The sequence below is a fragment of the Lactuca sativa genome, chromosome 4 (genome assembly GCF_002870075.4).
Source record: "Lactuca sativa cultivar Salinas chromosome 4, Lsat_Salinas_v11, whole genome shotgun sequence".
In the NCBI taxonomy this organism is placed as follows: domain Eukaryota; kingdom Viridiplantae; phylum Streptophyta; class Magnoliopsida; order Asterales; family Asteraceae; genus Lactuca; species Lactuca sativa.
Window position 1 is genome coordinate 8,637,541 of NC_056626.2, and position 27,939 is coordinate 8,665,479.

The following is a 27,939-nucleotide window of genomic DNA, read 5'->3' on the forward strand; positions in this document are numbered from 1 at the left end:
TTCGTTTGACTACAAAGTGAGTGCCAGTCGTGCCTGAACTCTTTCATATTTCCTTCTTTCTTTCTTCTTCCTCTTCGCATCCACTTTTCCAATTTTCCAATCGTTTTCCTTGTTCCAAGAATAAAATAAATTGATTTCAAGAAATTGGTGACAGCGGAAGAAGACGATGATGTCGGAGGGCAACCGTTCTTTTTCTCATGCTCTCCTTTTTTTCTTCAGTTATCCATTCTATAAACCCACATTACCCATACTCGTAATTTCTATCCGATGATCAATAGTACATAAACATTCGCTGTACATCTCACGCCACCTAGCCTGCTGTTTCCCTCTTCTTTTTCCCTTCTTGATCCAACGCTTCACTTAACTTCTCCTCTACCGCCTCTGTTTCTTAAAACCGAAGCCTCTCACCCCAAATATCAACTTATATGCCCCACTCCCACTAAAGCGAAGACTTGAAATATTCTTTGGTTTGATCTCAACTAATCAAGCGTCCAGAATCTTGAAGCAAAGCAGAGAAATAACGAATGATTATCATCGTGGTTTTCCACTTTTTTCTTCGACATCTTTGCTTTTACCCAAATCGACGCCTCTCACAGCTCCTGCGCAGGCAATGTCTTAACCAAAGGTGTGAAGTTCATATCTTCCATTAAACATACAGTTTTATTGGGTTTGACATGTTTTTTTATTAGATCAGGGACTCGGTAATGTATGACTTATGTTTCGTGGTATGTGTTTGTAGGAGCTGTCACATGTTATGGGAAAGACAGATAAAATTTTTTGTTTATATTCAGTTCTGGGTATGTTTCGTTGCTGTTATTCCTTTTCAATTTGAATTTTCTGATTGTGATTGTAAGATACAATTGAGTGATACTAAATTCTTATTGTAACTTCCCATTCTCTGTCATCTGAGTGATGGAACTACTCATGGAAGAACACACACTGAACCACAATTCTCAGGGAGGATCATCATTGCCCTCATACACAAAGAACAAAAGCTTTTATGTATATGAATGAATAATGATTCAGTCAAAAGTAGCAAAATAAACAAGAAAACAGCTGATGGAGGAAATAGTTGGAGAAACTTTTGAGAAGTGCAAGGTATTCATTGATGGATTTAAGTATGGTATATAAACCTGGAGTAATTAAAAACTGTTTACTGAAAAAACTTATTGATCCTTTACTTTTGCAGGGTGCTTGCAATGGCAATGGATAAGTCAAGGGTATCAAACAAATATATATATATATATATATATATATATATATATATATATATATATATATATATATATATATATAGTTTCTACTATAAATATTGTCTAGAAGAGTGTTTCAAATTCAGTTAGTTCTTTTTTTTGAATCCTCCAAATTCTGATGAGAACTATATCCATACTACATCATTGTTCTCGTAGCTTGAAATCTTGAGGTATTTTTGAATCCTTTTGGTTTAAATTTAACATCTACTAGAGGCGTGAAGTTCATATGTTTCATTAACTTACAGTTTTATTGGGTTTTGACATGTTTTTTTATTATATTAGGGATTCTGTTGTGTATGACTTATGTTTTATGGTATGTGTTTGTAGGAGCTGTCATCACATGTTATGGGAAAGACAGAGAAATTATTTTCTTTTACCAATTATATTCATATTTAGTCCAAAGTATGTCATCTCCTTCTGCTCTTATTCTTTTTCAATTCAATTTTCTTATCTATGCATTTTAATTTTGAAGCATTCTACTTTTAAAAACCTCAATTTTAAATTGAATTTTTAAATTTTACATTGTACTTTGACTTTTTTTTCAGTAACATCAAACTATTTTTTTTACTTTTAAAAAAACTTCCAGTTAAAGAATCCTACTTTCAGAAACATCCATTGTACATTGAATTTTCAAAAATCATCCCATTTTCAGCATTCTACTTTAATTTTTCTTTCTATAACATCACTGAAACATAAGACGTAACTTTTCTCATCTATATATTTTACTTTTAAAATTTTTCCAATGAAAGCATTTTATTTACGAAAACTTCCATTTTACATTCATTTTATAAAAATCATCCTATTTTTTGCATTTTATTTTCTTATTTTTCTTTCTATAGCATTATTAAAACATCAAAATTTCTTTTTTTCTCATCTATGCATTTTACTTTGAAAAAACTTCCAATTAAAGCATTCTACTCTAAAAAATATTCATTTTACATTAAATTTTCAGAAATCATCATATTTTAGCATTGTACTTTCACTTTTCTTTCTATAACATTATTGAAACATCAAACTTCTCTTTTTCACATATGTGCATTTTACTTTGAAAAAGTTTCCAATTAAAGCATCCTACTTTAAAAAACATCACTTTAACATTGAAATTTTCAAAAATCATCCTATTTATAGCATTCTACTTTCACTTTTCTTTCTGTAACATTATTGAAACATAAAACTTCTCTTTTTCTCAATTATGCATTTTACTTTGAAAAAAATTCCAATTAAAGCATTCTACTTTGCATATCATCCATTGGACTTTGAATTTTCAAAAATCATCTGATTTTTAGCATTGTACTCCAACTTCATCCATTTTACATTGCATTTTTAAAAATCATTCCATTTTTAGCAATGTACTTTAACATTTTTTATCTATAAAATCATTGAAACATCAAACTTTTTTTTTGTTTTTCATTTATACGTTTTACTTTGAAAAAAACATCCAATTAAAGAATCCTACTTTCAAAAACATCCATTTTACATTGAATTTTCAAAAATCATCCAAATTTTTAGCATTGTATTTTAACTTTTCTTTTTGTAACATAATTAAAACATTAAACTATTTTTTTATCTATGTATTTTGCTTTGAAACAACTTCTATCTAAAGCATTCTACTTTAAGAACCATCCGTTTAATGTTGAATTTTCAAAAATCATCGTATTTTTAGCATTGTAATTTAACTTTTCTTTTTGTAACGTCATTAAAACATCAAACTTCTCTTTTTCTCATCTATGCATTTGACTTTGAATTTTTTTATAATTCAAGCATTCTACTTTCAAAATAATCGTTTTTACATTCAATTTTCTAAAATCATCCCATTTTTAGCATTGTATTGTAACTTCTCTTTCTTTAACGTTATTGAAACATCAAACCTTTTTTTCTCATCTATGCATTTTATCTTGAAAAATTTCCCATTAAAGCATTATACTTTCAAAATCATCCATTTTACGTTGAATTTTCAATCAGATCATTTTATTTCAAAAACTTCTATTTTACATTTGATTTTCAAAAATCATCCTGTTTTGGCATTCTACTTTAATTTTTTCTTTATGTAACATCATTGAAACATCAAACTTCTCTTTTTCACATCTATGCATTTTACTTTGAAAAAAACTTACAATTATAGTATTGTACTTTCAAAAATTTCCAGTTTACATTCAATTTTCAAAAATCATTCCATTTTTAGCATTGCATTTTAACTTTGTCTTTATGTAAATCATTGAAACATCAAACTTTTCATTTCTCATCTATGCATTTTACTTTGAAAAAATTTTCAAATAAAGCATTTTATTTTTAAAAACTTCCATTTTACATTTGATTTTCAAAAATCCTCTATTTTTTAGCATTATACTTTCACTTTTGTTTTTGTAACCTTATTCAAATATCACACATCTCTTTTTCTTATCTATGCATATTACTTTAACAAAACTTCCTATCAAAGCATTTTATTTTCAAAAGCTTCCATTTTACACTGAATTTTCAAAAATCATTCATTTTTAGCATTGTGCTCTAACTTGTTTCTCATTTTCTCATCTATGCATTTTACTTTGAAAAAATTTACAAATAAATCATTTTACTTTCAAAATCTTACATTTTAGATTTAATTCTCAAAAATCATCCCATTTTTAGCATTGCACTTTAATTTTTTCTTTATGTAACATCGTTAAAACATCAACATTCTCATTTCTCATCTTTGCATTTTACTTTGAAAGAACTTTCAATCAAAGCACTTTATTTTCAAAAACTTCCATTTTACATTCGATCTTCAAAAATTATCTCATTTTTAGCATTATACTTTCACTTTTGTTTCTGTAACCTCATTGAAACACCACACATCTCTTTTTCTCCTCTATGCGTATTACTTTGAAAAAACTTCCTATCAAAGCATTTTATTTTCAAAAGCTTTCATTTGACATTGAATTTTCAAAAATATCCATTTGTAACATTGTGCTCTAACTTGTTAACTTCTCTTTTTCTCATCTATGCATTTAACTTTGAAAAATTTCCAATTAAAGCATTCTACTCTCAAAATTCTCCATTTTATATTGAGTTTTAAAAAATTATCCATTTTTTGGCATTGTACTTTAACTTTCCTTTCTGTAACAATATTGAAACATCAAGCTTCTCTTTTTCTCATCTATGCATTTTACTTTGAAAAATTTCCAATTAAAGCATTCTACTTTTAAAATCATCCATTTTACATTGAATTTTCAAAAATCATCTCATTTATAGCATTCTACTTTCACTTTTTTTATGTAACATCAAACTTCTCTTTTTCTCATCTATGCATTTTACTTTGAAAAAAACTCATAATCAAAGCATTTTATTTTCAAAAACTTCCATTTTACTTTTAAATTTTAAAAAATAATCCCATTTTTAGCATTATACTTTCACTTTTGTTTCTGCATATTAACTTTTTATTAATGTAACATCTTTGAAACATCAAACTTCTCATTTCTCATCTATGCATTTTATTTTCGAAAAACTTTCAATCAAAACATTTTATTTTTAAAATCATCCCATTTTTAGCATTCTACTTTGAAAAAACATTCAATCAAAACACATTATTTATAAACATACATGCATTATACTTTGAAAAAATATCCAGTTATAGCATTCTACTTTAAGTTTTCCTATTATTAACACATTGTATTTTAGAAAATCTTTCCATTTTTAGGATTTTACTTTCAGTTTTCTTTTCGTTATTTTATTGAAACATTAAAAAAATTCTCATCTATGTATTTTACTTTGAATTTTTTTCCATACATAGCATTTTACTTTCAATTGTCTCATATTAAGAACTTTGCATTTTCAAAATTCATCCTTATATTAGCATTATACTTTTACTCTTCTTTCTTTTACAACATTGTAACATCAAACTTTGAAAAATCTTCCTATTATTAGCACATGCCATTTTTTAATATCATTTAGTATTTAGCATTGTACTTTTACTTTTCTTTCTATCACAACATTGAAACGTCACACTTTTTTCTCATCTATGTATTAAAACATCAAAATTTCTTTTTTTCTCATCTATGCATTTTCAAAAACCATCCTATTATCAGCACATTGCATTTTTAAAAATCGACACGTTTTTAGCGTTGTACTTTTGTTTTTAGTTTTGTTTCAACTTACAACAAGAAACATTAAACTTCTTTTTTTCATCTACTCATTTTACTTTGAAATATCACCACATTAAAAGTTTCCACTTAGTTTTTATTTTTATTTTTAACCCATTGCATTTTTAAAACTCGTCCTATTTTTAGCATCGCTCTCTTACTTTTCTTTCTGATACAACATTCAAACATCAAACTTTTTTTCTCATTTATGCAATTTACTTTGAAAATTCATTCATTTATCGCATTCTACTTTCAGTTTTCTAAATATTCACATTTTATTTTTAAAAATCAACCCATTTTTAGCGTAATGTTTTAAGTTTCCTTTGTGTTAAAACATTAAAACATATCATTATGCTTTCAGAAATTATCCATTTAAACATTGCTTTCTTTTCTATTACAACAATGAAACATCAAACTTTGAAAAATCTTCTATATATAGAGAAACTTTCAGTTTTCTGACTATTCTTAGCACATTGCAATTTAAAAATCATCCCATTTTTAGCATTTTATTCTCACTTGTCTTTCTGTAACAACAATGAAACGTGAAACTTCTTTTTGCTCATTTATGCATTTACTTTGAAAAATCTTCCAAGTATAGCATCATACTTTTTGTTTTATTTTTTATTAGTACACTTTATTTTCAAAAATCATCCCATTTTTAGCATTGTGCTTTCACTTTCCTTTCTGTAACAACATTGAATCATCAAACTTTTTTTTTTCTCATCTATGTATTTTGTTTTGGAAAATCATCCATTTATAGCATTCTACTTCCAATTTTCTAAGTATTAACACATTGCTTTTTTAAAAATCATCCTCTTTTTATCATTGTGCTTTCACTTTTCTTTTCTGTTACAACATTAAAACATCATTTTTTTTCCGATTAAGCATTTTACTTTGAATATTCATCACATTATAGCTTTCTACTTCCAGTTTTCTAAATATTAAACACAATGCATTTTTAAAGATCATCCTGTATTAACATTGTGCTTTCACTTAGCTTTCTGTTAGAACTTAGAACATACAAACATTAAACTTTTTTTCCATCTATGCAAATTACTTTGAAAAATCATGCATTTATACCATTCTACTATTAGTTTTTTTTTTAAAATATTTACACATACTTTTCAATGTGATGATTTTTCAAAGTAATTTACATAGATGAGAAAAAAAAGTTCGATGTTTCAATATTGTAATGTGTAAATGGGATATTCCATTTTGAAAATTCATCTAATTTTTAGCATTGTACTTTCATTTTTCTTTTTGTTACAACATTAAAACCTCAAAACTTCATTTTTCTCATCTATGTCATTTCATTTTGAATTAACATGAACCATTCAAGTGGATGCTAAGAATGTACGAATAATAGAAAAATAAATTTAGAAATTTTATTATTAGTGGACACGTAGTGTAAGGATATGGATAATGAGTTTGTTTAGGGATACGTTAGGATTGGAATGATGACAAAAAGTGTATTACATAGCAAAAAGATAAATGACTACAAGATTGGATATTTGTACTAATAAGTAACATTTGAATATTCAAGCATCCTATATGTATATGTGCTCTATATGTATATGTGCTTTGAGGTTGAGAATATAATTAGCATGATGAGGTCAAGGATTGAGGGTATGCCGGGTAGGAATGTATCATAAACTTAAGAATATTGGTAAGTCGAGGATTATGTAAGCCTTGTGTGTCATAATTTGAATGGTTAGACCAGAGGAGTATGATTTTTCTACTTTGATGTTAAATACTTCATTGAAAAAGCATGAACTAGATTTAGTCGTATGTGCATGAGATATAATGATCACTTTAGTATGAATGATAATACATGATACATATTAGGACAATGTTAAGTTTTTGTTCTCTTATTATTAGCATATTTCATTTTAGAAAATCATCTAATTTTTAACAATTTACTTTTGTCTTTCTGTCACTTTGAAACATGAAACTTCTTTTTTCTCATCTATACATTTTATTTTGAATTTTAGCATTCTATTTTCATTTTTCTTATTAGCACATTGCATTTTTAAAAATCATCTCATTTTCACAGTTGTACTCACTTTCCTTTTTTCCTACAACATTGAATAATCAAACTTTTTTTTTTCTCATGCATATCCTTTACTTTGAAAAATCATTACATTATAACATTCTACTTTCAGTTTTCTTATAACAAAATTACAAAAATGGTCCCTGAGGTATAGTGGAAATTGCCACTTTGGTCCAAAAAGTTTAGAGTTGCGGTTTTAGTCCAAATATTTTTAAACATATTTAAAATTACAAATTTGGCCTTTGTTATTTTATTTTTTTATTTGTTTTATTAAGTTTGTAATTTCTCATTAAAAATTAAACATATTCTACATTCAATTTTCATATGAGAAAATTGCAAAACTTTGTACTTTCTCAGTTGGAGACAACGAGGAAGATGACGACCTAAACATCATCTGGAAATCATTTGAACCTAAACGTCACCCACTTCTTTTTCCGGTGAAACCCTAAACTAGACAAAGATGACAACGCCGTTTGAAACCGTAACCTTAGCCTCGTCCTAAACCTGACCCCAACGTGGTTGTCGAACGACGACCACATTCCTCTTTCTTTAGAAATTTGTTCTTTTTAAATCCTAATATTCTTCCTCGTACCTCATCAATTTTGTGATTTAGTCCACGGAAGAATTTGTAAATTCTATTAGTCTCTAATATGCGTTTTCCATCTACGTAAAAGTATTGAGAATGTCCAATTGTTTCTGGTAGCGATTTAAGGTTTAAGTTCACCTTGTCAAAGATCATGTAGGATACCTTTGATTTTGAATAAGGTGAATGTATTTCTTGGTTTGAAAATGTGTCTTGTGCTGCTTCCCAGATTTCAAAGGCTGTTTCACCAACTTTAGGTGTCATAATATTTAGGAGCCAAGATAGTACCATATTCTATTTAAATCCTGGACGTTTCTCTTTTGGTTGAACAAGATCACTTGATAGGTAATCTTATTTTCCTCTTATAAAAATCGAACCAGTGTGACCATAAATTGTAATATCACTCACTCATTCAGCTTGTAAGCTTGTAACCGATGGTAAGAATGATATAGTCATAATTTGGATTTGACTGAATTGGAGGTGGGTTCTCCGATAAAGATTCAGAGGTTACTTTGTTGACTAGGGCAGTAGGGATATCTCCGAATCTGATTCCAGTAATGACGACGACAAAGAAAAAACACGAAGACATATTGAGTAAGGTTGGGTCAAGATGAAACCATCAAGAAACCGATAATAGTACCGAGAATAAGAATCGAATTAAAAATACATTGAACTAGAAGGATATAATTATAAAGGAATAACTAGGTGATTCGTGTTTAGAGTTGATGGTTATATGAGATTATGGAAATTTTTCCATAGTGGAAGTTGGTTATTGAAACTTACATGTGAGTTAGAAACTTTAATGCAAGGAAGGTGTTCAATGAGTGTATCTTGAATTTGAACTTCATTTCCATGAAATTGTTTTTAGTAACAAAGTTTCAATGAATTTTTTTGTGATATCATTGGCTAAGTCTCGGTGATTTTGACGCCTCCTCGTCACAAAAAGACATTGCATGCAAGGTTGAACTCTAACACATTTGGTAGTAACAAAAATTTGAAATTGTGAAATGAGCATCGGTGGGATAGTATCCAATCGATTTGTTCACAAAGTAAGGACCATAGAGAAACATAGTATGCATGTTTATAACATGGCATGACTGATGTTTAATTGAAGTGTTTAGTTGATTACTCGAAACATTATACAATGAATAAAGTTCAATTAATATGGTGATTAAATAATAAAAGTTTTATTTATATTAAATAGTTTTGAGACCATAGTTAACTAGGTTATTATTGTGTTTCACTTTGTATGTTTTACTTCCCGAATAATTGGATTATTCAAACATCCACAGTCGATCGTACTTTTGGAAGTAGCGAATTAAGACTGTTATGAACTGGATTGTAGATTGTCTATTGAGATTAGAAATAGAATTGATAAACACACGCTCAGAGAATTATTTCATGGATTTTATCACGAGTAATTTTGAGACGATAATATATTATATTCTTGAAACAGAGATATATGAGTTGTTTACAAGTCTGTTGTGCATTGATAATACGTAAACACATCAGTTTCTTGATGTTATAAAATGTATTGTTGTGCATGATTTGATGAATGAATAGTACAAACATATAATTTCAACTTTATCCGTTCCATTTGCCTTAACGGGAAAATCGATATATGTGGGCCCCTCGATGATTTGATGTCGACATCTAAAGCGCTTGGCCAAGCCTAGACTTAATTGATGTGTTCAAGTAGTAGTATGATATCAGTCGTCATAAATCAGAGATATATGAGTTGTTGTTTACGAGTCAATTGTGCATTGATAATACATAAACGCATCAGTAACTTGAAACAGAGTTATATGAGTTGCTGTTTATGAGTCAGTTGTGCATTGATAATACGTAAACGCATCAGTAACTTGATGTTATAAAATGTATTGTTGTGCATGATTTGATGAGTGAATAGTACAGACATATAAGTTGAAGTTTATCCGTTCCTTTTGCCTTAACTGGAAAATCGATATATGTGGGCCCCTCGATAATTTAATGTCGACAACTAAAGTGCTTGGTCAAGCCTATTGCTCCCAACAACCTTTAACTACCTACATGATCCCAACCAACTTGTCACTGAGTCTCCCGACTCTCACAATGCACTAACACCCAAACATGTCAAAAAAACTAATGATCCGAGACCTAAGAGTCTCAATAAAAAAACTATCGGGTCCCACCCATATGAATCATACAACCATTGGTTCACGATACATCGTGACACCTACTACCCACTATACGATAAGCTCACGGTATTATGTTGATATTACCTTCATCCCATCAATGGCCTGAAGACTCACGACCAACACAACAGGGGCCCAAAGATATCTAACCATCAATCCACCGACTTGTGGGAACCCAATGAACATCCCTCTTAGTGTTAACTGAACACAAATACGGGTCATACCCATCTATCACGCACAATTCCTTTCACAATACAAGCGGCTACCAATGCAAAATTTAGGCGAAAACATGGTCGTACACAACCAGAGAATGAGATAGGCGGTTGCACTCTTGTTCCAATTTAAGGGCTACAAACAAATTAAGAACCATGCAAATAACTCAAGCCAAGTGTTCTCATGCTATCTTATTTAACCGACAGATATCACCAAGGGAAAACACATAACCAACCCTAGATCTACTACACTCCTTCTTCCTCACAGCCCTTACCCATTGGATGTGGTACCAGTTGATCTAACCGAAATGACGAACCTCAACCGCTAACAGAATCATCCTCATGAATGGCCGAAGGCTAAGAACCCATACCTTGAGTAAAACCGAACAGATCCCATCAATACGCAAATAGCTCAATAAAGCTTCCAAAGCCATGAAAAATGTTGACAAACTCTGGTCGGGTCAATCCAAATACCAACCCCACCGACACGACACGCCAAAATTGCATTATGCACAGATCCTAAGCCACACCTGAAGAACTCCACAACCTTGCCCCAATATTCGAACTTCCAATAACCAAGAACATCTGCCAAACTCGAGTCTGCTATGAATAATAATTTCACAACCAACCATTGAGGGTACCCATACCCAGAAACCAAAATGTACAATGTACAAACTTTGACGATAGGCCAACATATCCATTGAATTCCAACTGATATAGCTTGAAACTTTTGAAAAACCTCTGTTATTGACGATTAACGACAAGACTAACGATCGAGAGTGCTTTGACAACTAATCCATTGATCCAATACACTACTAGACAAACCTATGAGGGACTAAACATACCAAACTCTACAACTGATTGATTGATCAGCAACTGCCCAACCTAGACTATAGATATCAATCTATACAACAAGCTGACAAATCCCTCAACAATCGATACTAAATCTGAGTGACCCAACTGCCTCTTGAACTATTCCTCGATGTTTCTGATAGGAACCCCTGGCTACAACGAGCTCCTGTCCAATAGCTTATTGCCGCAAATATGACTCTTGCATTCCTGAACACATACATCTGATGACAACTTGCTCTGCACCCCCGTATTGACCAAATCCTGAACAAAAGTTTCACCTACCCGAACCACAAATCCCTATGGCCCATTCTTCTGAAACCATAACTCGAACAGATCGCTGATCCTCTAAGCTGAATATCTAGCTCTCCCCCACTTAGGGTTCGAATCACCACCAACTAACGTTGCAAACAAACCAAAACTCAAACCGGCTCACCTAGATGCATAACATCCCTGACCCTTGGGATATATTGTCACACCCCGACCAACGGCGGAAACGTCGGGATTGCGACTTAAACATTTGGATCATAGTTAACAACATATAAGGAAATAATAACAGAATTCATTCGACATTACATTCATCTGAAGTATGAATATGACAAAACACATTGTTTAATAGTCCAAAAGCGTTATACGCGGATTTCAATTTCTTACAACATAAAAGAGACAAAAGGCTACTATAGAGCCAACAATTTATTCTCAACGTCAAACCCATCATCCTCACACATGGTGAGAGTTCTTCTGGCCACCTTGAACACCTAAAGACACATACATTTTGAAAATACGTCAACAATAATGTTGGTGAGCTTTGTAGGTTTTGTTTTGACTCCGAAGATTTTTATAATTCAAAATAATGTTTCCAAAGACCAGTAAATTATAAAGCATATTTTTCTATTCAACCACTTTTTAAACGATAAATATTAGTCATTTTCATGACGATTTTTATTCTTTGGATCTTGTCCGATACGAAAAGTTATGTCATTAGGAGAAGTATATAACGTCCTAACACTCGACACTCCCGGTCCCAAATTGGGATAATTGACTCGATCTAGATCTATACATCTTCGAATAAAAATCTTCAATATATTAAATTGCCCATAACCGACACTATTCGTCGCTCCTCCACAAGCCGCATAGGCACAATAAACAAGCCACACAGGCACAATACAAATAAACATGGAGGAATCGAGATCATTACTAACGTTTAAAAGCAGTGGTATAGTAACGAAGAAAGAAACACTTGACGCCTGTTGCCTCGTCAGACGAAGTTGTAGCTAGCAACCACAGATGGAAAATAATCATTCGTATAAATCTTTCCATAATAATTAGATCTACACCAAAGTTCTTTATTATAAATCTATGCCGTGTACATAGACCTACAGTATATGATTCCTCCTGGATTAACGGTTATAGAGCTAGGTGTCGATTCCAAGGTCTGATCCTTACAAGGGAAAAACACACCATCAACAAACACTCTCCTTCACCCCTTTCGATACATTCCTCCCACAAGCACACACGGGATACACAATCCGCAAAATACATGGCAATAAAAATCCGTCGCTTCCAATGACCACCAACGCGAGTCTTAATTTATTTATGATTTTATTTTTAGCTAGTGCATAAAGTTAAATATTAAATTTAACCTAGCTTTCGAATAAAGAGACGGTAGTGACTCAAGTAATTTCAATCTACCAACCGATAGGAAAGACGTTCCGTTAGCGTAGTTGAGTACTTCATACGTGTCGGTGTTACGTCGGTTGACCGGTTGTCGCTTAAATCGAATATTTTTGTATTTTTAATATTTACTTCATGTTGAAAACATATTATTTTCGTTTGCAAGTAAACTTTAGTCTTAAAAATACATACACATTATTTTTCGATAAGATTTTGTATCATACCATAGTAAATAACTACTTGTGCTTTATTATGATACTCTTGTTATTATTATTTTATCATCTCGTTTAGTTCTTTACTATTAATACTTGGTGAATAATAAACTTAATTCCCTAGTATACACAAGTCATAGAGATATGCCTATTATGACAAGTTAAAAGTGTTCATCTATCAAGATTTCGACACAAGTTCTTAACGATGCCTTTATTTATTCCGACGATTAATATAACACTAGATTACTCTTATCTAACATTTTTGTTAACACAAGTGCTTGTAAATAAGTCTTAACATTTTATAAAATTCTTGTGTATAACCATTACTAATCAGTATCTTTTTAACAAACTTTATTTGTAAAAAAAAGAAATTTAGTGTTTATAATAAACATTCTCTAACAATTTTGTATCTATCACTACTATGCATGCATGTAACACATAAATTTTAGCCATATTAATATATCAAAATACTCGGGTACGCGTCTCCCCCCAAATAAGTGTAAATGTAAAAACGGGGCCATAAAGACTCACATTTGGAGCGTGATTCTCGAGTTTAGACGGGAGGATTCGGTGAGGTTTGTGCTTCGTTCAAGACCAGATACCTTCACCGACAATAAACGAATCTAGTTTTAGATTATTGAACTTCACTAAGGTGTTCAAAACAGCAAGTATTTCAGATTTTTTTAAGGTGAAATAGACTCACCCAAAACAACTACAGGGGCTGTCGACAGAAAAATGGGTTGGGCAGTGGTGTTTCCGGCGGCTTCCTCGCCCCCTTTTCTTCCTGTTTTCGCAGCAGCACTTGAGGGGGTAATTGAGCAGGAAAACAAACGACTTCAGGGGTATAATCGGCACATTTGCTTCCCGAAATCACAGTAGAAAACACCTCCGATGGAGGTGTTCTTGATGAACTTCGAACAAGAGAGAGGAGGTAGAGAGAAAAGAGGTTTGAGGCTGATCTTTTATGGGTTAAAGGTCTCTAATAGTTCCCCTTTTATACTCTCTTAAAAGCTATCTTCTATCCTCCAGGGTGTACCTTTGGCCATTTTTAGAAGTAACTCTATTCTCAAATAAAGGCATGGGTTTGAATGGATGAGAGAGATGTGAGAGAGAGAGAGAGAGAGATAGCACGTGAGTTGCAGCCTTCTCAAAGAAGTAACTCTATTCTCAAAGAAGGAGTGTGCAGCCTTCTCAAAGTACTCTCTTGCCCTTCCCTCCATAATGATTGGTACTTCTTTGTTTACTCATAAAAGTTACTTTACGCCACCTTACCTATATTTGTACTATGAAGAATGATTTTTGTGGGGGAAATTAATGCATGGACAACCCATATCGAGTAAGGAGTGAGGAATGATACACATAGGTGTTGACTTTGGCTTTAGTCCCTAGTTCTAGTAGTATTATAAGTACTAGACTTTAAATGGATTGTTATATATCAAAAGGTAGGATTTGTGTATTCATGATGTCTAAATTTCGAGACTATACCCATTCATATACAAACATGTATCCTATACTTTATTTTAATTTGTTACACCCTTGTCATATATTATGATAAGGTTTACTTGTAGTTTATTATTACGTATAATACTTACAAGGACTTTCATATCTTTATAGATAAGACGTATTTCACTACATATACATATTTGGATATATCTTATTGATTTTTTTAGCATATAACCGGTCGCATTCCAATAATAATATATATTAAACGATTCTTATTGTTATAAATATATAATTATTTTTGTAAGAACATCGTACATTAAGTCCTCCATCACAATTAGTTATGGTCGTTATACGGAGAACCTCGACCTAATTTTTATGATTGTTACATATATAACACAACACAAGATGATCTTCTAATTAAGGACCAAGCAAACTCCAAGCGCTTTCAAATCTTAGATGGAAACCTTGCGAACTCTCCAATCATGGCTACCTCTAATATCAAGAATTCCATGCAGATGCACAAGCAAAAACACTGACTTCTTATCTAACAAAATGGATTACTACACTCCTCGCATGTAAACCCCAACCATCAATTCTTCGCAAGAACCATTCATAAATATAAAAGGAATTATTTTCCTAGTCGGGATACATCAGATACAACAAAAGTTGTCGCTCTCGATTCACTTCCCTGATCGCCTGAAACCCTCATCTAGCACCTGACCTGCCTATATCCCAAGAAAACAGACCCTTGATCTCATCACAAGGAAACCATGCCACACGAATCCTCTTGTGCATTCCCACATTGCCGTACTGCCACCAAAACCGCAACCATCTATCCCCATGTTGGGTCTACATCCCAACTCTGAAAATCACATGTCTGATTTCTCTCTCCTCTAAACACGGAACCTGGAAGTACACAACCTCTATCGAAGATAGTGACATTCCAATCCATTTGCCAACCACTCAGTCTCTGGTTGCAATCCTCAAGCTGATCATAATAATCACTTCTTTCTTGAGTCTTGCGACTCAACTGACACTACCATCGAGCAAGGCCCTCGAGACCTCAAAATCAACCAACTCACCTAGGTCTGCACCATTCCAAACTGCCATGGCCACTAAATCCCAAACAGTCACCAGACTCATCCTCATCCTGAACAACCATAACCAAAAGATCGACAAATACAGAAACACCGTCACGAATCATGGTACCAACCATGCCATCTACCCTAAACCAGCTCCTTAGAATCCTCGTGAATTCCCTCAATTCGAGTATGGATCCGGTGATTCTAGAAGTAAGGGCTCAATACTACATTCCACACATATCCATACTTTCCTTAAGAATTATCCTAAGTCCTCTAAGTCACCTACTCATAATAATACTGAAACATCCCAAAAATATAGTCCAAAATTTTCTTTTTAAAATCATTTACCAAAGACCATAATCCATCAATATCATAATAAAATCATCAAACATGTCTCCAAAACATCATATCCAATTACTGTATCAAAACCATATGAAAATATCAGAGTCTAAAAACATCCCAGGCTAAAACTGTGGTATGTGCCATGCAGTCATCCCGAGCTCTTCCCCTTACTAGCGGAAGTACCTGAAACCAAAACTGAAAACTTTAAACATGAAGCTTAGTGAGTCTCCCCAACTACCACATACCATACAAATATCACATAAACATATCTTGGGCCCCGCCCCTGCTACATCGAGTCAGGCTCAACATCAGCTTTCCCAGCATCGGGCCCCGCCCGACATCAAACCCTATTCGGCATCGGTCCCCGCTCGGCATCGAGCAGATCTCGGAATACATGTGAGAATAATCAAATAATACACATAACCCTAAGCATATATCATTCACATTTAAACATTTCCTCGGGCCCCGCCCGACATCGGACTATAATCCGGAAACATACTAACATTCCTCGGGACCGCCCTGACATCGGACCGAAGTCCAGAAACATACAAGTACAAACACATGCAAGAATCACAAAGACATCAAGCATATAAGCAATCCTCAAGACCCCCCTCCCCCGACATCGGATCGCAATCCGGAAAAGCATATAAACCTACATCGGGCCCCGCCCAACATCAGACCATAGTCCGAAACTACTACTAGCTAAACGGGTCGGCCTTGGTGCCTTACACTCATTCCTACTAGATGAAACTCACCTCGAATGCTAGCTGTGAAATCTCATGTGGGAATCTCTGACGGCTGCTCAAACGACTCCCCGACTATCAATTTCACATAAACACTTAATCAAAAACCTGATAACTCTTCTTATGGTAAAATGACCATTTTACTCCTGGTTAATGTCAACGTACTGGTGAAAGTCAAAGTCAATGTCAACTCCCAGTCAACCCAACTCGTCGAGTTATCTCCCAACTCGGCGAGTTCCTGTACTACTCAGACTCGTGGTCAATCGAGTCAACTCGTCGAGTTGTATCTAGCATACAGTCGGGACAACCCGACTTTAACTCGTCGAGTCCCTTATTGGACTCGTCGAGTTCCTCTGTCTGTTTGGGCTATCTTAATGGATTAAGCCCCTACACTTCATATCTAAGCTTCATACTTCACATAAACCCTGAAAATGTCATTTTAAGGGTAGAGTTTCTGACTTTACCCATTAATACCACTTCTTAAAGGGTTTAGCTCAAACCCTAATTCCTTGGGATCTAGAACGTGGTCCTTAAGCCTTCCATACACCTAACTCAAGTTGACAACCTCAGATCTAAACCTCTAATGCTACTTGGACACGTAAAGTCCCCACCTTTCCCACATGCATGGCCTTTTGGGGCTAAAAAGGCCAATATGACTCTCTAATGCTTGCATGGGGGCTCCAATGACATAAAGTTTGCACCATTATGCCATAAAAGCCCCTCTAGGTACTAGATCTGGAAGAATACCCTCTTGGTTCGATCATTTCCCAAAATCTATAAATCTTGGACCAAAAACCCACATAAATAAGACATAAATAGATCTATTGAACTAATAGCCAAGATAGAAGCTAGATTACCAGAAAAGGTATCAAATGGAGTGTAGTTTCTGGATCTACTCTTCCCTTCTTGAGCCCTCTATCTTCTTCTTCTTCCACAAGCTTCAAAAGCACACAAAGGTCACTTAAATGGCTCACACTCTCAAAGAAAGCTCTAGGGTTTCGTGGATTAGAGTTTGGGACAAAGAGGCTGTAAATGAGACCAAGGGATGGGGGTTAAGGAGCTTAAATAGGGTGCAAAAACCCGATATTAGGGTTTCATCCTGGCCGAGCTACTCGTCGACTTGAGGGCTCCTGACTCGTCGAGTAGAAAGCTCAAACCCCATGCATAATCTGCCTTCTACTCGACGAGTTAGGGCCACCAACTTGTCGAGTTCCTCTCCTAAAATGAATACATAAATGAGTTGACTGCATACCAGGAACCATGTGTTACAAATACTCCTAATACCCACTAAACAACATAGTAACTGCACTAAATCATATCCTAGGTTTTCCTAGGATCCTCACATCATCCTATCATTAGATGTCGAAAGACCCCCATTAGTGTCAATTAACTATTTCATGAATACAATCACATGCAACATGACTTAAATAATTTTAGATTAAAAGACTCAACCTAAGGATATCAATGGGACCAAACGAGGGTGGAAATAGTTGCCCCCACCCCCGCCCCTGCCCCGGTAAAAAACTGTTGCTCCTGCCCCCGGATACCTAGCCCCCGATTCCGCCCTTGAATACCTCTATTGCCCGCCGGTCCCACCCCCGTTCCCCCGTTTATGGGCTCAAAATTGATTTTTTTTTCTAAAAAAGTGCTATATTTTGGGTTTAAAAAAACTACCTTTCATAAACTAATTCACAACAAACAAAACTTAAATCACAACAACATTATATCAAACATCAAGTTAGCAAAACTAAAAATTATCACAACAATCTTTCACATCAACTAAACTACAATAACAATTCAAAATTCAATTTACAACAAATTCACTACAACTTAAATCCAATTTCAATTCAGATTTCAAAAAAGAAACCAGAATCGAAATAAGCACACTATCAATAGAAATCAATCCAGAAATCATAGTTTTAATTAAAAAAAGAAACTAGAAAATCGACAATCATACAAACTAGAAAACCGAGCTGGACTAGAAATCATGGTCTCGTTTGAACTGGAACAAATAAGAAATTACCAAAAACTTCACAGAAAAAAGAGTACTTAATGTCAGAGACAAGAAGAACGGTTGACCGGCGCTGGCAGAGGAAGGTATGTTGTTGGCAAGTAAACAACGACTGGCGGACGATGGCAGGCGAAGTCGAGTTGTACTCTGTTGTTATTCCATTTGTGGTATTTTACTCTTGTCGTTGACTCGTTCGATTGCAATAGAGGGGATGTGAGTCAGCAACTCAGTGAATGTAATTTGTGAACTGTGAAGAGTGATGACGAAGATGAAGACGTGATTGCTAGAGAGTACAGACGGGAAATTACGAATTTAATAGAAAGGGGACTAGAAGGCGACATGAAGGTTGAAGTCGTATGCGTGAAGTGAGATTAAGGGCGGAAAGTAGGAAACCCTAAATTGGATAATCTATTTTCTATACATATTTTATATTAAATATATATTTTTTTATATCAATATACAAACGGGGCCCCCGCGGGAGTACGGGACGGAAATGCCCACTATCGACCCCGATCTCGAAAATAAACGGGGTTTAATCCTGCTCCCGCTCCCAATTTTTTTAAATTACTCTCGTACGGTATCGGTATCCCACGGGAACGAGGTCCCACGGGGGTTTTTGACATCCCTAACTCAACCCTACAACTGTCGGACTCAGACAATAATTGCGCAATATGACCAAATTAGTTTTTTAAAGATTATTTAACATTTGCAGCATGTGACTTAACGTATTCATTTAGTAGTTAATTCACACCCGAAAGAGTTCTACAAAGCACAAAGCAAGCAACATTCGAGCATAAAACTCCATAGGGAATAAGGCATCAAAATTAAGGCAAATTTAACATGCAATTCTTGAGGATCCCTACCCTAAAACTAGCATGCAATTCTATCATAATCATCATAAGCAAATAACAGTGTGGGTATCTTGAGGTAAACTTTCTTGTTCCGACTGATCGTACACATCTCATAATTCCTTAGTTACTTTTGAAAATAATTTGAAAACTGTTACAGATCCTTAGTTTGAGTCTGGATTCACACGAATGTTCATCCAATTCTATCAAACCAGGGCTCTAATACAAACTAGTAACATCCCGAAAATCAAGGTAAGATTTTTCATTTTTCAAAACCAAACCACAAACCAGAAATGTTTACAAACTTAGTTTCCAAAAGTCAAAATCACAAATCAGAGTATCCCAAAATCAAATCTCATAAAACTAGAGGATGTGCACGATAATGCCTTCGCCTTGCCCTGATCATTCGAAGTACCCGAAACATAAAACTAAAACTGTAAGTCAAAGCTTAGTGAGTTCCCCCAAAATACCACCACACAACATAACATATACAATCATGCATGTTGGGTCCAATCAATCGTCAGTTTGGAATACCCTCGGGTCTACAACCATCGGGCTAGATTACCCCCGATCCAATCAGTCATCGCACTAGATTACCTATCTACAATAGGTCCAATCAGTCATCGGACTGGAATAGCATTGGGTCCATAGCCATCGTACTGGATTACCCCCGAGCCCACAATATGAGTCTGGCTTGCATTCCGATCCCACAACTCATGTCTTGATTGCTCCCAGGTTTGTTAGCCTCCGCACAGAGCAGTTTTGCCTCAACCTAACTACATTATGTCGATATATGCAACATATAAGACATATAACAACAAACAGATACTCATGCAGATCTTAACAGATCGCTATAGGATAGCAACATCCTAAACCAGGATACACAATCTACTAGACCGACATTAGTGCCATCGACCGACAAGTATAATGAGGAAACTCACCTCACAGTCCGAAAGATAACAGAAAATAATGCTGCTCCAACGCCAACTCTACATGTCACCTATACAACAAACAATGACCTAGTCTCAAACTAGTACTTAAAATACCCAAAATACCCTTAGGTCAAACTTAGTCAAACCACAGGTCAAAGGTCAAAGTTAACAAGTAAAAAAGTCTAAGGAAAGTCAATCTAGTTGAGTACGCCCTGCGTACTCAACTACTACATTGGGCGTAGTCGCATCTCGTCCAAAACCACGAGACTCTAACCTACTATGCACAACTTACCTATTGGTACACCAAACGTACTCCGTATGAATCCAAAACTTCAAATTAAGAACTTATTCCTTAAAGACCTCTCGTCCAAACTCAGATCTAGATCCATAACATCATTCTTAGTAATAAGGTTTCCACCTTTATGACTTTCCATGGATAGACAAGGCCCAAAAGCTAAAACCCTAACCTAATAATCCATTAAGACATCATGACTCTTACATGGAAGGGATATAAGGACCAAGATCTCATTTTTATAGTTCTTAAGAGCTGCATAATGGATAAAGTTTCCAACTTTATCCATCAGGATGGTCCAAACAACCAAGATCCAATCTTTAAGTCTCAAAGGGACCAAAAGTGCTGCTTTCTTCACAGCATCAGGATGAACATATGAATCTTCCATGAGTGACTTCATCTTGAGCAGTTTGGGCATTTTCTTCAAAATCATGGCATTGAACGCACATTGGGTGAGGAGGCTTGATGAAAAGATTCTTGAAAGATAGCGCTTTCAGCTTGAGAATCTTCAGAGAGAACAAATTTTATGGATCACTTCAGCAGGTTTAAGATAGCAACAGATTGATTGATGAGGCTTCAATGCAATCCGTCACATAATCTTCAATTGCAACTTCACCTTGCTTCTGGGGTTGAAACATTGAATGTCGAAAGAATAATCTTCATTTCTTGCTCCTTCGAATGAGAATTTTCCGATGATCACGGATGAAACATTGGCTCAGAAATCTTCGACACAAACTCCATGAGTTTCATCTTCACCTGAATTCACTATTCAAGACAAAACAAAACTAAAAGAAAAATTTAGCACACAATATTTTTGGATTTTTCATATTTTTTGAAAAAGAAATAAAACATAAATAACACTATTTTTGGATTTTTAATTTTCTGATTTTTGTTTGGTTTTTAAAATTTTTAATTCTCCCCTAATATTTAAATTAGAAGAAACTATGAACAAATTTAACAAAAATAAAATGATATCTAACTTTAAGAGTGATTTGGGATCAAAGTTTTTAGACAACCTTTATCCGTTCATCAGTACCTCTCCCTTCATGAATAGATCTGGTCAATCGCCAGTATTGTGGTCCACTTAAACACGAGAGATTGTGACAAAATTAGGACATACTATAAGTGACAAGACAATGTGATCCTAAGTTCCTAGATAATATTCCTTAAGGACCATTCAGCCGACGACGACCAAAGATATTGTTGTCCACCTAAATTGAGCAGCGAGATCTACAGACAACCTAGTGATTGTTCAATTTTAAATGTACTAGAACATGTTTCCCGCTTCCTGACATACCCCAATAATCAGGAGCTTCTAAAGTACTCCTTACTTTAGGTGAGCAGACAATTATTATGAGAGAAGTCAGATTTAGAATGCATATGCTATACACCCAGGTTGGATATCTTCCAATCTCGCAGAGGGTGAAACATATGACTAACCAGATTTAGAGGGATTGAGAAGTAGAATGGTGCATATGTTGTGTACCAGGTCGGATGTATTTCAATAACGCAAAGGAGACAACATATGACTAACAAACATGAAGAATTGCATAGATAGAAGATGCAGAGAAATAGAATTGCATATGTTATAGTCCAGGACGGATCTCTCGATCACGCAAAGGAAGCAACATATGACTAACAGACAGATAGAGAGAAAAAAAAATTCTACAGGCCTAATTTATTGGAATTCCCCAGTAGCCCCATCAATACCGGAATTAAGGACAAAATCCGTACATCGAGGAAGAGTTAATCCACGGTTCCAGATACAGGTTCTTTTAATGTGACCAGTAGATTCCCATATTTATCTCCCTGCTCAACCTATCCAAGCATCGTATTGTCAGGCTAAACGGATTTAACTAGGTCAAAATTTGTCAAGTGTATGAATTCATTAAGTTCAACTCTGCCTAGTCAAGTCCTTTTAGAATCTTTCGTGCCTACCGGCGAATCAAACACAGAGCATAGACAATTTAATTTTGGGTACGTTACGCAGACTCAGATTGCCTGTTATCACTTGATAATATCACTTCCCAGTACTATATCTACAAGAAAAATTGTAAGCGACAATATTTTTGATTTTTCTGAATTTTTTAATGTTTTTGGATTTTTAAACTTTTCTAATTTTTGTTTTGTTTTTATTTCTCCCCCTAAATTTGTGCATAGGAGATAAACGAAAGTAAATGCGCAAATTTAAACTATCCTAAAACAAAAATTTGTCTTTGAAGCGAATCAGAGTAAGATAATCTCATGAGTATAGAGAAGAAAACGCAAACCGTAATTCACCGATTGAATTTGCATCCAGAAGGTCTGAGAACAACACACATAATCTCAGAACAGATCCGAAAATTCTTCATGTCATTAAGCACTAACCCGATTTGTGATTTCTTCCTTTCTTCCTTTCCCGCAAAAGGACACATACTCTCAAACAATGTTCTGAGTGTTGTAAAGTTGAGAGGTGTCCCCTATCATGTGCCTGGAATAGCCACTACCAGCAAACCGAAGTCTGATGATATGCCTCCATAGCTGCTCCGACACAGAGCGTGATTAGTTGGTCTTTGGAACCCAGTCCATTTTGAAACTGGGTCGACCTTTGTCATCTTTGCAAGATACATTCTCCCACGACATGTCCTGTTTATCACAAACAGAAGATGTAGATATATTAGAGTTAATAGTTGATTTGGGAGATTGAGCTTTCGGAACCCATTTGTAGTTAGGTTTAACTCGAAACATCACTTTTCCCGTTTTACCCTTTGACTAAAAAATAAGTACCAAGGGCTCAGATTACATAACCAATATTATCAACATCTGATAGGGTCTAAACCATTTTCCCTTGAAGCCTAAGGACTTTACTTGGTTTATTTATTATCCACAATCCCGAAAATAATGAACTTCTCGAAAGAGGATGTTAGATGTTTACTTGGTTTATTTATTGTCAACAATCCCGGAATAAGGAACTTCTCGAAAGAGGATGTTAGATGTTTGGAGTTGCCACAACTTGGTGGAAGCATCACCACGACATGGCGAGAAATTTTTGGTCGCGAGTTTCATTTAACTCGCCATGGCGTGGCGGTCTATGGGCCACGACGTGGCCGCCGCTGGTGACTTAAACCCTAATTTTTTTGGATTTGTACCATATTTAAAGGAATGAGGAGGCTAGGGTTTGTTCGCCCTCAGCCTCCATCACCCTCCTAAGCTCTGGAGAAACCCTAATCCTTTTCTTCCATTGTTGAAGCTCATTTTAGTGCTTTTGGAAGATTTTACAGGAATAAGGAAGAAGAAGTGAGCCAAGATTCTTCAAGCAAGATTCCATTTATCATTCAAGCACACTTTGGGGCCTCTGTAAGTGTCCAAGACTCAACCTTAATGTTGTTAGGTTGCTAGATCTTTAGTTTTGTCAAATATTCTTCTTGTTCTTGTTAGTTAGGATGGTGAGATCCCATAAAGTTTGCAACTTTATGAATATCTGAGACATTTGGAGTAGTTGATGGTTTGGATCTAAAGTATGGTTGGATTTTGAACCATACATGAGGTTTTTGGTCATAATCCTCATATTTTTTTTTTATCTAATATGAGCTCAAGACATGCATTAAACATGCATGTCTATAAAGCACCGACTTTTATGTTAGTTTTAGTGTTAGAAACTCTTCTGGAATTGATGGGCTAAGAACTTTAGAGATTAAGTGCATAATGGTTAAGCCCATGTCGTGTTTTGACTTTTTGGACCTAGGGTTTGAGATCTTGATCTCTTGGGGAGTCTTAAAGGATAAAGTTGGAAACTTTATCCATATAGACCATGAGAAGAACCATATCTAAGCTTTGGAGCTTTTGGGATCAGAGGAGACAACTTAACCCATTAAGCTGTTAAGAACCCAATGCCCACGACGTGGCCTTAGGTTGCCACAACGTGGCAACTGGGAAATTATCGTCTGTTTTGTCGATTGTGGGCCATGACATGGTCATGGATGGTGACGACGTAGCAATCGACTGAAGTCAACTTTGACCGTGGACTTTTTGACTTGAGTTAACTTTTGGTCAAACTCCTAGTTTTGGAATGTGGGCTAAGGGTTTACCTTGTTGAATGTATAGGTGGTGTATAACATCTGTATATTCAGCATTGAGAGCAGTAACAGTTGATTGTCGCTTGGGAGGCGAGTCTTCTCACTGTACTCGTGGGTCAAAGGCACCAATGACGACCCCGGGGGTAGCCCGTGACATTTGTATGAAAGACCATAGGGATAGCTCATGACACTTATGTGTAAGACCTTAGGGTAGCCAAGACAGTGCAAGGGAAGACCATGGAGGCAGCCTATGTCAATGGTATGAAAGACCATGGGGTAGCCCATGACACTTGTATGCAAGACCATGGGGGTAGCCCATGACAATGTATGTGTGGTATGTGGTATTTTAGGAACTCATTAAACTTTGTGTGTAACATACTGTTCTCGATCGTCCATGATTTAGGGATCCGTGGGCTGCAAACCGGGCATGAGGAAGTCTCAGGGCTGCGACAGTTTGAAGATTGGGCAAGATAAGTCCTTTAATTGAAAAAGGTGGCAACAGAGTACGCTAGGCGTACATGTGTGTACGCTTAGCATACTCTTGTGCGTGACTTTTAAGCGGAGCCACCTAGTATGTTGGGCGTACCATAGGGTACGCTGGGGGTACTAGGCATATAAGGAAACCCTAAATAAGGGGGTGCCCCTATAAAAAGAATGAGATGGCCTCATTCCTAGCCACCATTCTCAGTCAACAAACCCTCCAAAACCCTAAACCTTCGTTCATAGAGCTTGTGAGTGCATTTGAGAGCCTTTGAGTGACTTTGTGTGTTCTTGGAGTGAAGAAGAACCTTTGGAGAAGAAGGAGTGAGAGTCCAGGCCCTTGGATCTGAGCATATCTGTGTTGGGAGCTTCATATTGAGGTATAAAGCTTCAATCTTTCTCACTCTTTTGATTTGTGCATTATAGTAGAGTATTTTAGGGTTTTTGTCCCAATAGTTTGAGACTTGATGAAATATTGAGCTCCAAAGACTATGATCAACTCTTTTGAGTTCAATTAGTGGTGTAGTGTCATAAAAATCAAGCCTTGGTCGTTGGAATCAAGCCATGCAAGAGAAATGAGCTTGTTGAGATGAGAGAATGTGTTTAGTGTGTTTATGACCATATCATCCATGCAAAGGCTCAAAGTCACTGACTTTATGGAGTAAGAGCTATTAAGAAGTCCAGATTTGAGAAATGAGCTAAGGTCTTAACGGGTTAAGACCAAGAGAATGGGCTAAGCAAAACTGGGCGTACGCCCAGCGTAATTCCAGTACGCCCTGCGTACTGGGTTGGTGTCCCCGATCAGATTCGTGCCTGCTAGAGTACGATGAGCGTACCAAGGGAGGTACGCCCCGCGTAACCTCACTGTGAGCTTTTTGGGCTGAATTTTATAATAGGCCTTGAGGGTTGGGCCTGGATCTTTGGGCTTGTGTGTTAGAGACTTTGAGCAGAGAAATATTATATTATGCCTTGGGCACTTGTGTTGGGCTTGTCACTTGGACTTGAGAGTTGGGCCTCAGGAGAGCCCAATCATTATCGGGCCTTGGTGGGCCCAACGAGGTTTAGGTTATTAATGGGCTAGTTAGTGGACTACCTTTAGACCTAAAGAGTAAGGATTTGGACATAGATCTTAATGGAGTAATTGTGGATTTTGGTCCAGCGTTAGAGACTGGTTCAGCAACAACATCTATATGAGCTGTTCATCATCCGAGGTGAGTCTTCTCACTATACTTTACCTAGAGTGGTAACTTTTGTGTGACCGGAGGGTCTTATGTGCTTATATTGAGTATTGTGATATCCTGCATTATGTCTTTGTGATTTATGCTGTGTATATTTCTGAGCTTACTGAGTTACGACCGGAGGGTCTATCTGAGTCAGGACCGGAGGGTCCGCCTGAGTTGTGGGACTGGAGGGTCCCACTGAGACACAATGACCGGAGGGTCTTATTGATCTATAGCCATGAGAGGCTAATGACATATGTGTGGTATTTTGGGGAATTCAATAAGCTTCGTGTTTACCGTGTTATGTGTTTCAGGTTCTTTTCAGGATCGCAGGAAGGCGTCGACTTGATTGTACACACCAGAGAAAGAGTTATGCTTTGAGGATCCTGGATTGTTAATTAAATAATTATGGAGTTGTGTTTTTTGTAAATTAAATAAATGGGATTTTTGTGAAATGTGTTATGAGAATTATGTGATTTTAAATGAAAATTTTGTTTGAAAATTTACGGTATTACATTGTTCTTATTGTTTTGTGGTTTAACTTTTCAGGTATTTCTAGCTCGAAAGGTGATGGGTTTTGGCCATATGAACATTCCTATGTGCACATGCAAACCCTAATGCTTGGATCTAGGTTTCTCTAATTAAACATGCATTGGATCCAAGACTTCTAATAGCTAATAGAGTATTAGAACAATACAAAATCAGAATTAGAAGCATACCTTGAAACACGTGTTTGATCTTTTAGTTCTTGGAGCTTTAGAGTCACAAATGTCACTCCTCTAATGGCTTACAAACACCAACTAGCAAGAGGATGATTTGAGAGAGAGGAGAGGGAAGAAATCAGCCAGGGTTTCTTTGGTTTAGCAGAGGTGCCGATTTCCCTTGCCCCAAGGGTCTATTTATACTTGTAAGGCTCCTAGGGTTTACCCTTAAACCCTAGTTGGATAATCTTTTACTCAAATCAATCCAAATCCTTTCCAAGATAAGCCCTTGGATGATTTGTGGCTTATCCTAAGCCCTAGAAATCGTCCAACCCTATCCATAAAGGATTTACAGCCCAAAGTGTAACTATCAAACACTTGACAGTTTATACCCTCTTATTTAATTAATCTCTTTAAGTCACCAAATTAATTCTAATTAATTTATGACTTATATTAATCAAATAACAATATTATTATTCCTTATATTACTCTCATAATATATTAATAATATTTATTCTCTCATAATAAATCATCCTGTCAAGTTGCTATGGTGAAGGCAACCCAAAAGGACCATGCACAATCGGGTCAAATACTTGCCTAATATAGTTGCAGCCTTAGACACTATTCTAACAAAAGGAAGGGCCCGACATGATCACACAACATCCCTT

The 27,939-nt window shown here is 35.4% G+C and overlaps 1 long non-coding RNA gene across 2 annotated transcripts; it reads left to right on the top strand.

The window, feature by feature from the left end:
* Positions 1-27,931, top strand: LOC111911340 (uncharacterized). 2 transcript variants are annotated; one of them, XR_006190018.2, is made up of 4 exons: positions 1-625; positions 740-1,098; positions 1,190-1,423; positions 1,581-27,931. It is a non-coding gene; the product is annotated as an uncharacterized LOC111911340 (long non-coding RNA). The 2 variants fall into 2 exon arrangements; XR_002856838.3 differs by lacking the exon at positions 1,581-27,931 and having other exon boundaries at positions 2-625; positions 1,190-1,491.
* Positions 27,932-27,939: the final 8 nt, after the last annotated feature.